Source organism: Acartia tonsa, chromosome 8 (genome assembly GCF_053477335.1).
Source record: "Acartia tonsa isolate MP-2025a chromosome 8, ASM5347733v1, whole genome shotgun sequence".
Lineage (NCBI taxonomy): Eukaryota > Metazoa > Arthropoda > Copepoda > Calanoida > Acartiidae > Acartia > Acartia tonsa.
In genome coordinates, this window is record NC_137267.1 from 48,881,909 (window position 1) to 48,894,728 (window position 12,820).

General features: G+C 31.9%; 1 long non-coding RNA gene across 1 annotated transcript; it reads left to right on the forward strand.

Moving 5' to 3' along the window:
• The first annotated feature begins 11,932 nt into the window (after positions 1 to 11,932).
• On the forward strand, positions 11,933 to 12,661 carry LOC145327180 (uncharacterized). The gene is made up of 3 exons (XR_013882102.1): positions 11,933 to 11,995; positions 12,340 to 12,407; positions 12,609 to 12,661. It is a non-coding gene; the product is annotated as an uncharacterized LOC145327180 (long non-coding RNA).
• Positions 12,662 to 12,820: the final 159 nt, after the last annotated feature.

The window sequence follows — 12,820 nt, forward strand, 5'->3', positions numbered from 1 at the left end:
ATAATTGTCCTATAGATTTCAAACTTTGCATAGCGTAGCAACTCTATAATCATTACCAAAATGTCCGTACGTTCATTTTAAATATGTTGATTTTTTTACTTTTTTAACAACAAATTTTTGTGTGATCTAATTATCCTATTGATCTGATTTTTGTATACTGATTCCTGGGACAACAAAGTACAATAATATCAATATTATAAGCGAAGCAACTCAATAATTAAGTCCTAAAAATGTAAGTATGTCCATAAACATTATTCTGTATCAAGCAGTTTTTCAAAAATTTACTTCCAATTTTGCATCGACTTTTATACATTTATATTCTGATAATTCAGTTCTTACACTATACAAGTGTTAATGTCCGTTTGTCCTATCGTTTCGGCACTTCGCTTTAATGGGTGTTTTTATCCTTGTTAATTAGACAATTTGCTGGGGAATTTGTACAATTAACAAATTTATTGTATGCTATACTTTAAGTTGTGTCCTATTGACCATCTAGGATAATAAATCCTTACAATTAAGTAAAATGATGTTTGTTTGTATGTCAGTCTTTTTGTACCGAAGGATCTCGCTAACCACAGAACCGATCGGGTTCTCCTTAACAGGGTAGCTTTTCATAGTTCCCGGGAAGGTTTGTAAGTATTTTGGCAGAGGGTACCACCACGCCTAAACAGAAATCGCCCCTAGAAAAAAAGTACCCCCCCCAAAAAAAAAAAAAAAAAATTAAATTATTTTTTTTTACTTAAAAAAATGTAAAATAAAAATGGGCTTTTGGATTCAACTCCACCTTTCTTTAGTGCCCCTAGAGTTTTCTAGGGGTGTAGCAGCCAGTGCATTATATTCTCAAGTGTGGTATAATAAATTGCTGCTTTTCTGTTCCGTTCTGTAAAGTATACAGCATAGTAAAGATAGGTTAAAGAAACAAGGATGACAACATCCATAAAAGCAAAGCTCTGAAACGTTAAGCCAAAAGGACATTAACTCCTATATAGTGTCAAAACTAAATAATCAGAATATAAATGAATGAGAGTCGAAACAAAATTGTATGTAAAATTGTTGAAAAACTGCTTAAATACAGGATAATGTTTAAGGACATACTTACATTTTTAGGACTTAATTTTAGAGGTGCTTCGCTTATAACATTGTACTTTATCATCCTAGGAATCAGTATTTAAAAAATCAAGTCAATCGAATAATTTTATCACATAAAAATTTGCTGTTAAAAAATTTTTAAATCTACATTTTTAAAATGGACTTAATTTGATCATAAAGTTTCCAAATCGTATTCCAAATTCTAATATGACTAATTAACGATGGACGGACTGACGGACCTACCCAAATTATAGAAAAGCTTTGCTTAAAAAAAATGCAAGTTTGTGCAGAGTTCTGGGAATACACCAGATATTTGATATCCTATTAAACTTAGGTGCTGCTATTTTATCAACATATATAACACATTACTTTTACAAAAGTTAGCTATATAAATAGTATGGTTTGTTTAGTCAATTTTAGACAGAGATCTAAAGGGATAAGACAATAGCCGAAAAGTTGATATACATCCCTAATGAAAATGCAAACCCTTATTTAGATTACATTTAGTGGTTGAAACGTCTGGACAATCAATTTAATGAACCAACCAATCAAAATTTAATAAAAGTTCCGAAAGTAGTTGAGCCACAGCCAACGAATAAGAAAGTGTTATTACAAAACTTTGGGTACCAGTGTAATAAACCGCTCAATGGCCCCAATCCCTTGGTAATATTCAATATTCAATTTCTTTCCTAACTTAGGTGCTGTTATTATATCAACATAAGTCTATTTTTATAATAACTATCTGCTACGCCCCTTTTCATATCTTGAGGGATAGTAATAGTTAATAAAACTTTAAAAAGTATAAAATTATATTGATAATATAATTAGCCCCACCACCCTGTGGGGTTTATTATATCTTATCAAACCCAAGAGAGGTAAAGAGGTACCATATCGGTTCAGCGGTTAGCAAGATCCTTCGGTACAAACAGACAGACATCATGTTACTTCATTATAAGGATTTCTTATATTATTAATAAAACTTAAAAAGTATAAAATTAGATTGATAATATAATTAGCCCCACCACCCTGTGGGGTTTATTATATCTTATCAAACAAGAGAGGTAAAGAAGTACCATATCGGTTCAGCGGTTAGCAAGATCCTTCGGTACAAACAGACAGACATCATGTTACTTCATTATAAGGATTTCTTATATTTTTAATAAAACTTAAAAAGTATTAGATTAATAAAATAATTAGCCACACCACCCTGTGGGGTTCTTTATATCTTATCAAACCTGGTAAAGAGGTACCATATCGGTTCAGCGGTTAGCAAGATCCTTCGGTACAAACAGACAGACTGTTACTTTATTATAAGGATTTCTTATTATTAATAAAATTTGAAAAGTATAAAATTATATTGATAATATAATTAGCCCCACCACCCTGTGGGGTTATTTATATCTTATCAAACCTAAGAGAGGTAAAGAGGTACCATATCGGTTCAGCGGTTCCTTTGGTCCAGACAGACAGACAGACAGACAGACTTCCTGTTACTTCATCATAAGGATTTCTTATATTATTAATAAAACTTAAAAAGTATAAAATTAGATTGATAAAATAATTAGCCCCACCACCCTGTGGGGTTATTTATATCTTATCAAACCTAAGAGAAAACTTAGTTAAAATACATTAATAGGAGACTCTTTCATTTTTTTAAAAATGAATTTCAATTAGAATGTATATTTGTGCCTTTAAAGTAGTTTAGTAGTTTTGGAGGGGTGAACGGTTATAATGGATTTATTATCACTTGGATCTTACACCAGATTTACATAATCTCTGATAAAGTTAAAAACGCAGCAGGCTAAAGTAACGATTTACCCCTTTATTCCACTATTTACCTGCCTACTGTATAAACAAACTGACCAATAAGTGAGTTCAATGTTAGCAAGCTAAACAGACGATATTAATTTTTCCCCTGGCATAATATCCATTTGTATTCTATATCCATTGCTACTATTTATAAAAATAAAACTTGCGTAGTTTCTCTTTAAATGCGGCAAAACCCGAGATAAGAATCCATCAGATCAAAAATGGAAAGAATTTTAACGAAGTAAAAATTTTGAAACTGGACGCATTTTTCGATAACTGTCTCACAGTCTTGGATGATGTCAGGGATATGAAGGGATAAGACAAAGGGCGACAAATTATTGTACATATTATGATATACAAATTTACCCCTTCTATAAATTGAAATTAGAGTTTGAAACGTTTGAACACTCAACTAAATAAACCAACCAATTGAAATTCACTGTAAGTCCCCAAATCTGTTAACTTATCGAAGAAGAAAACGTTATAAAAATTTGGGGACAGCCCCAAATCCCCTCCCTCCCTGGGCTGAAGCAAAGCTATCATAAAACTATACACAATTCGTCAATTACAAGATTTAAATCTTAAAGACAAAGTTTTTTCTTAAATTAAAGGGCTAGTTAAGCAAATAGACATTATATATATCCTACTGTTAAGCATATCTGGATTAGCCAAATTTAAAACTACCATATAACAACTAGCAGCTACGCCCCTAGAGGCCTATAGGGAAACTTAACAAGAGGGGAGTTAAATTTCAACGGCCAATTTTAAAAGAAAAAGTTTTAAAAATTGTGCGATTTTTCTGTTGCGTTCAAGTCTCTACGAATTTTTTTTTTTAATTTTGATTTTTTTGTGATTTCTCTAGGGAGGGTGGTGGTACCCTCCCCCCAAATAGTTATAAACCTTCCCGGGACCTATGAGAAGCTACCCTGTTTAGGAGAACCCGATCGGTTCAGCGGTTAGCGAGGTCCTTCGGTACAGACACATATAGACAAACACACATCATGTTACTTTATCATAAGGATTTATACGAAACTTAAACATGAATTTCCTCTCTCTCAGACAAGGTAATACATTCCAAAATACAGAATCATACATAATTTTTATCATAAAATCGCCTTCAAAGTTTCAGACTTATTTATTAAAGAGTCAAAGAAGGTGTCAAAAAGTAAACTAAAACAAAAGATGTACATATCCTTTTTTTAAATTTTTATTTTTTTTATTTTCTAGGGATGATTTCTCTTAAGGGATGGTGGTGGTACCCTCCTTCAAAAAAGTTATAAACCTTACCAGGACCTAGTAGAAGCTACCATGTAACGGAGCACCATATAGGTTCAGTGGTTAGCAAGGTCCTTTGGTACACACACAAAGACATAAAATAACATGTTACTTTATTTTAAGGTTATAAAAATAGTAGCGCAGATAATCTACAACTAGGGTCTGTCTGTACGTCCACCTGTCTGTATTTCCATAATTGCATCCAAATAAATAATAGCTACCTTACAACTAGGGAATGTATGTATGTCTGTCTATATATCCAAAATTACAGCCAATTAAAGACTGTAAATATATTTATACTTCCGTAATTTTTATTGCAGCCTAGCTGTTAATATATTCATAAAAATAGCGCAAATACTCTACAATTGTGGTCTGTCTGTACATCAGTCCGTCTGTATATATCACTGCATGATAGACTCGAAATAAAGTATTACCAAACTTTACCAATAAACTGTAAACAAATATGATAAATATACAAGCAAAATAACAAGTTAATGTTGAGATTCAATTCCTTCTCGTTCCTTCTTAAGCATAAAATGAATTTGAAAATTTTTAACATAAACTTTAATATCCTTATCAGGATGTTGATTTTATATGTCGTCTTTATGACAGGTGAAGATGTTATGAATATATTTCTTAAATCATGTATATAAAAAAATATTGTACGGTAATATCAAATTAAATTAAAAATAATTTATTTTTTTTTATTTTTTTTGTACCAGAATCATCCCTGCAATGAAAGAAGAAAAAAATATGTTTTGTTTTACATAGCAGACTAAATGTATTATGATAACATACAACGTCTCTTTGTGAGTTCATATTTATAATATTAATTTTTATAAATGAATTAATGAAAAAATATTTGTTTGAAATTTGACTAAATGTCATATTGTATAATTTACTTAATTCTTAACAGTCGGGCCCCTTGCCGCATCTTTATCGGTCGGGGGTGAGGGGGTGGTGTTCGACGCCCCCTCCCCTATTATCTGAGCCACTATTAGAGCTAGAGGTCTTAAAATTTCTGTGTATGTCCCCTGTTTGATAATAAATTTCCGACTATAAGTGAGTCAAAGTAAATTTTCGCTTTCTTCATCCTTTTATTTAACAACCTTTGTTTTTAGGTCCTTTTTTACTTAAATATTACTAACGGCTGCCTTTATTTGATTTTTTATTAATATTTTATTTTCTACTGAGAGCTACAATTGAATTTTCATCAGAGCATATTTAAATAAATTTGTATCTACAAATAACTTTCTTCTTTAATTATAGTTAAGTAGTTAAGTGCTGCTACTCTATAATTACAATCTTCTTTAAAAGGACTGTTAATGTTTATAATAATTCATATTAGATTTCAGCAATGTGAAGCTGCTTTGTTCAGGAGTGAGGGGGTGTTTGAGCTAATACTATTCAGAATCAAATCTTTAGTGGTGAATCTACTCTATAATTCACTTTTTCTGTGTGTTAGTTAGTCCGTAACACTAAGGGGAAAATGTAATTTTCTTAGGTCTTATTGGAGACAGCTGAAATATTCAGTGAAGATTCTTTTGACATTTATTCTTTACAATGCCTTTTTGTCTGTCTGTTGGTCATGCTTCAAAAGACATATTACATATTCTCTCCTCTCATTTGTATTTGTTAAGAAAACTTAACATCTGCTCTCACTTTGTGCATTTGACCATTACAAGATTTTTTGTGCTTTGCTACTAATGGTTGTTGTCATAAATGTTTTATTTTGACAATGATCAAAGTATAACCCAATAAATTTTAGCATGTTAGTTTGTTCTGAAATTTTTGCAAGGGGGTACTTTCATGAATAAAAATATATCACAAATTCAGTTTGTCAAAAATATTAATAAGAAGAATGTTCATAAAAAAATAATACTAAAATTTTTGTTCTGATCCCACAATATAAGTTTCAAGTTAGTGTGAAACTGCATTTTGATACTCCGTGCATCATTTTACCCACAAACCTGTCGCATAACTTTTTTTAATTTGAATCCCAAAAAAGCTTGGGTGTCTTTGATTTTTATCCTTATATAACAGTAACATGATGTCTATTTATCGATTTGTCTCAAAGGATCTGGTTTTTCTTTACATTAAAGCTTTATATACATATGTCCTGGCCATGTTTATAACTATTTTGGGAAAGGGTACCTCCACAATATAAAAATTGCTCCTAACAAAAAATAACCCTCTAAAATTTTTGAAAAACTATGATCTTAAGTGTAGTTGCGATTCTCCACCCCCCCCCCCCCCCCTCCCTATCCCTAGAGGATTTAAGGGTACGTAGCCGCTAGTCCTTATATGGAAATAATGGGATGTATGTATATTTGTCTCTAGCAAAGGAACTCGTTATCCGCTGAACAGATGTGGTCCTTTTTTTTTTTGTAAAACTTAAATTGAAAAATAGAGGGGATTAAATTCTAGTGCCCATAATGATTGCCGGGGGCGTAGCGTTTTTAGCATGGCAAGCATCGTTTTAGAATTAAAAAGAAAATAAATGTTTCAGTTAATAACAACCCAACAAATAATGTCTATAGCAATTTGATCAGCTGATTGGTTTTAATACTAGATGTTTTTTTAAGTAGCGCAGCTACTCTAAATCTAGGAAATAAATCTAATTTTGCTTAGAATTTACTTTTAGGTGTTTTAAACGTTGTAAATTGAAGATTTTATTTTGATAATTAACATTTTACAACAATACCCTCTATAAACTGTGAGGAAGTTTGATAAAATTACGTTTATTTTGCAAGCTTTTTTGAAAATACTTCATTATTTTTATAATTCTGACAAAATAGATTTTCTGTTTAAGTAAATAACATGGCCACAAAAAGGTTTAAGCAGTTATTAAAATATTTTATTACCATTCTTGCTAATTAAATAGTCGTTAACTATGTTTAATTTACATTTTTTTAAAAGACAAGAAAAATATTCTACTTAAATGCTACTTTTATGAAGTTATCTTAAACCTTTTCCAAAAGTTTGTTTTATAAAAATATTTTATTTTCCATTGATTTTATTGATTATATAGGTTAAAAATATCAAAAGTATTTTTTAAAGGCTATAGATTAATTTTGATTAATTTCGATTTTTAATTTTTTTAATTTTTTTCAAATCTGAAAGAATATGCCTGTCTTTTTAAAGAATAGATTATATAAAAAAACTAAATTAAACATATTCAGGCTATCAAAAAGTTAAAAATATTTTTTTTTTACTATTAAATCGCTAATTTTTAAAATCATTAGATTTTAAGCTTATTTTGCATGGAAACACACTTTTTCAGTCATTTCTTCTCAACAATGGATCTTAAATGATTATTACTGAAAACTTTTATGAAAATGTTATTAACCAAAACTCCAAATAAAGGAAATAATTGCCGTTTGCGAAAATGTGTGCAAAAAGTTGCCAATATCTCGTTAGAAGGGACTTAATGGATTTTAATTTTTACTGCTTACGACTTAGTGGACTATAAACTATTAGAAAAGTATCACTTCAAGGTGGAATTTTAAGGGTCAACTTTTTTTCTTTTAAAATTCGCAGTGATATATAATTGCATCCAAATAATTAACAACTACGCTACAACTAAGAAATGTATTGGTTAGGGATCTAAAATAGTAAGTCAATGGCCGATAAATTGATGTACTTACTCAGGGATATTATACCATAAAATCTTTCTGTAGATTACATTTAGTGGTTGAAACATTTGGACACTTAATAAACCAACCAATCAAAATACAAATACAATTCCCCACAGTTGGTAAGACAACAAATAAGAAAAAGTTATTATAAAACTTTAAGGATTAATAGGGGCTGGGAGGGGGGGGGGGGGTTGAGGGGTTGTCATGTATTGGGTTGTTTAATATAATTGTCGACAAAATCATATTTTTTGCTATCATTGTAATAAAGTGAAAGGGTATCTATCTGTGTATCTGCTTAACTGATATGCTTCTTTTTTTACTTTGTAGCTTCTCATAGGTCCTAGGAAGGTTTACAACTATTTTTGGGGACGTTACCTCCACCCTCCAAAGAGAAATCGCCCCTTAAAAAAGACCCCCCAACACAAGAAAAAATAGAATTAACTTAATGAAATTAATTCTTTTTAGATAAAAAAATATTGTTGTTGAATTCAATGACCTCTCCCCATCTCAAGTGCTCCTAAAGGCCTCTAGGGGCGTAGCCACTAGTACTAAATAATTATATTCTGAATTGTTTCATACAGACGAATGGACGTACAGACCGACACTGATTGTAGAGTATCTGTGTTATGTAAAAAAGACCCCCAACACAAGAAAAAATAGAATGAACTTAATGAAATTAATTCTTTTTAAATCTAAAATAAAAAATATTGTTGTAGAATTCAATGACCTCTCCCCATCCCAAGTGCCCCTAAAGGCCTCTAGGGGCGTAGCCACTAGTACCAAATAATTATATTCTGAATTGTTTTATACAGACGAATGGACGTACAGACCGACACTGATTGTAGAGTATCTGTGTTATGTATCCTTTTAATAAAGTAACAGGATCTAAATACATTCTACATACATGTGTCTGTGTGTACTAAGGGATCTCACTAACCACTGAACCGATATGGTTCTCCTTTACATTTTAGCTTCTCATAGGACCTGGTAAGGTTTATAACTATTTTGGGGGAGAGTACCACAACCCCTCTAGGAGAAATCACCCCTAGAAAATAATAAACCCCTTTCATTATTTTTTAAAAAATTTTCTTTAAAAACTGTAATTGAAAGAGGGGGTTTGACTCCCCCCAAACTCAAGGGTCCCTGGATGCCTCTAGGGGCGAAGCCGCTGCTAGTATAGTGTTCCATACTATAAAGTAGTAAGGTTTTTGTCTGATATTCTTCCATAACATAGCTTAAAACTGAACTCGAAATTTTCCATATAATTTAACTTAGTTCTCTTTTTTTAAGAAAAAATATAAAAAAAAGTTTTTGTGTTGTAGAAATGTTTATGGTAAAATGTACCCCAACCTTTTTGGTGCTTATCTTATATATAGGCTAATTAATCTATTTGGGCCACTTTGGCACATTTCTAAAACCAAACCTCAGCGACAGAACATTTTTTCTAGTATAAAATTCAGAAAAAAATTTACAAAATAAAACTTTTTTAGGTTATAACAAACTTATCTTCCCCAGGGAGGGAGGGGGCATTGGACTGTTTATTACACTAGTCCTCAAAGTTTTATAATAACGTTTTCTTATTCGTTGGCTCGATAACATTTTGGCCCTTTGTTGAATTTTTATTGGTTGGTTGACCTACAGAAGGAGTAATTTTATTTATAATTATTGGGGATATACATCGATTTATCGGCCATTGTCTTATCCCTTTAGATCCTTGATCCACCACTTAACTTCGCCAACACATTTCATTTAAAGATAATTTGTCTACATCTCTGAGAAACAAGAAATTAAACGGGGGATGGGAGTTATTTAATGAAGGGGGGTGGGGGGCTAGAGGTATGGGTCACTATATGCATTGAAAAGGCGGCAATTATACCACCGTTATACAGGTTTTATATGGGCTTTTGTCTATAAATATGTAAGCATGGCATTTTATACCCGTTTTACTTTTCAACCACTAATTTTAGTCTACAGAAGGGGTTATTTTTTGTGTATCATCATTGGGGAGTTACATCAATCGATCGGCCATTGTCTTATCCCTTTAGATCCCTGGCCACTTCTGGATTGAAAAAGCGGCAGGTACACCACCGTTCCTTAGTAAATTGATTTTTTATCTATAAACCCAGAAGCTTGTGTAAAATTTATCTAATTTTATAATTTAAAAGAGTATAGATTCATATTGTTTTTAAAAAGCAATACTTTAAGCTAAAGATTGTGCATTTGTTGACCTATAAACTGACCAATAAACTAGTTCCATGTTAGCTACATAGATTAACGAAAATTTTTCCCCAATCGTTGAATTTTATCAGTGGCCTTCTTGTCAGGGCCATTTTTGTCTCTGATAGGTGTTCTGACATTTCAACTAATTTTTACACTATTCAATGTCTAGGAGCTCTTTACAGTGTCTATTTTATTTAAAACTTTTGGTCAAAAACTCCTAAATTACGTTATATTAGAATTTTTATAATTCTTATAATTTCTATAGGCAATACAGAGCTTCAATATATACATAGATGCTGTACTCGTAAAGTAGTAATCTTTTTTTTTGTCTGTAGCGATAGATCTCTGTAACCACTGAAACGATATTGTTCTCCTGGGGTCGACCTTTCCCTCCTTCAACTTTAAATGCCCCTAGAGTTTCTAGGGGCGTAACCGCTAGTTGTTTATATAAGTAATATTGTTTTTGGTTTTCAATTTTTGAATTGGGCCGGGGAAGGGGGTAACTAACTGTTTTGCTAATTTATCTATGAAAATTAGCTGTTTTATATGAGAGTAGCTCTGATGGTTGTTTTCGGAAGCTTTTTTACAGATCTATAACAAAACCATATCAGTTCTAGCTGATCCACTTTACCGTGAATACCTATAATGTTAACTTAATGAAGAAACTCTGGAAAGTGTCATGTGTGACGTTATAGAAATACGTCTAAAAAGGAGGGATGAGAGGAAAAGTGGAAAAGGAAACCCCTAAAAAAGAGATGGATAATAGACGTATTTTTATGACGTCACACATTACACTTTTTATGCGCTTCCTTGATGACTCTAGTTATCTTTACTATGTGATAGTTAAAGAATGTATTTTAATAATGTTTAAGCTTGGACATATTTCTGAATGTACTTTTTCTCTTAATGAAAATCAAACGCTTTTCAGTGAAATGAAGTGATGGTTTTATTGTATTTTTTTTGTTGAAGTTAGTTTTAGAGTAATATTTTATAACCTATCAAAAATGGGAGCATTGTTGAAAATATATGCTATATATTTAAAGAAGGAAACCTAAATCCTTATAATAAAGTAACAGGATGTTTGTCTGTCTGTTTGTCTGTGTGTACCGAAGGATCTCGCCAACCGCTGAACCGATCGGGCTCTCCTTAACAGGGTAGCTTCTCATATGTCTCGGGAAGGTTTATAACTTCTTTGGGGGAGGGTACCACCACTCTCTAATGAAAAATCATGAAAAATCGAATACATTTTAAAAAAATATTTGAGAGACTTGAACGAAACATATTGGTAGGAAACGTAGAGACTTGAACAAAAAAAAACATTTACAGTGCCACTAGAGGCCTCTAGGGGCGTAGCCGCTAGTATGTAATGTTATATTGATATGATTAAAGCAAGATATCCATTCCCTGAATAGAATGCTCGTCTTAAAATGCTGAATTTATTTTAATAATGTTATTCTTAATGATCTCCCTTATAATCACGAGCCCAACAATGTTAAGATAATCCCTTTTTTAGGTACAGGGTTCTTGTTTGTGAGCATTTTAGGCGTTTTTCTTAAAATTGACATTACCATACAGCATTACTTAAGTAAAAATAACCGCTATTCTAATGATGACCTTATTCATTTCCATATTATTAAAAGAGTTTTCGTATGTGTGTTTGTCTGATCTCAACTGATTGGGTAGTTCTCGACAGTGAAGCTCTTTATGTGTCTCAAGATTGCATTTTGCAGGAGAGATATTAACCCTTCCAGAAAAAAAACACACATAAATAATAATCAACCCCCTCCCCCCCCCCCAAAAAAAAAAAATATTTCTAAATCTAAGGTTTTGGGTGAATAGAGGCCTCTACGGGCACCGCCACTAGTTCATGATAAAGTGAGAAGTAATCAATGTGATAATTTAGATAGTTTAAATATGTCACATATAAGAAAATGATGATAACAAAGCTAGATGCGGATAAAAAGGTATTTAACTTGCTATCAGCCCAACTACATTACAATTCTGTCAGTTTGTTTGCTTCTGCATTTGTAGTATAATGACAGAATAGCAGGGATCTAAAGCGGTTAAGACAATTGTTAGTAAATTGATGTCCATCTCTACACAAAATTACCCCTTCTGTAGATTACAATTAGTGGTTGAAAAAGTTGGACACTTAACTTAATAAACAATTAATCAAATTTCAATAAAAGTCACCATGATTGTAAAGTCAACGAATAAGATAACGATATCATAAAACTTTGGGAACTAGTTTAATAAACAGCCCAATGTCCCCTCTCTCCCTGTACAACTCACATATATATTTGTGTAGGATTCAGTTTGTCCTTGTAATGGAGCAGTCTTTGGTTGCAAGTGTTCAATTAGTAATCAAATAAGAAGGTACTATTATTATAATGGATATATTTTTACTCGGATGTTACACCAAATTTTCATAAAGTGAAACTCGCAGCGGGCCAAAATAACAATACACCAATCCACACCCTTGACCCCATCACCTAGCCTCCTTCTGGTGGAAAAAACTGACAAATATATAAGTCCCATGTTAGCAACCTAAATTGTTGACAATTTTATTATTTTTAGGACTTCGCTACCTGTCCCTAATAACTGGAAGACACAAAATGTGCAAAGTTTAGAAAATCCACGTATTTGGACTGTAAAAAATCAAATAAAGAGTAGCCAAACTAATTATTCCAATAGTGACGATAAGCAACAATGGTTTAGAAATTTGAATAAAGGTAAAAATGGATTATTATTACTTGGATCTTACACCTGATTATCATAAGGTGAAACTT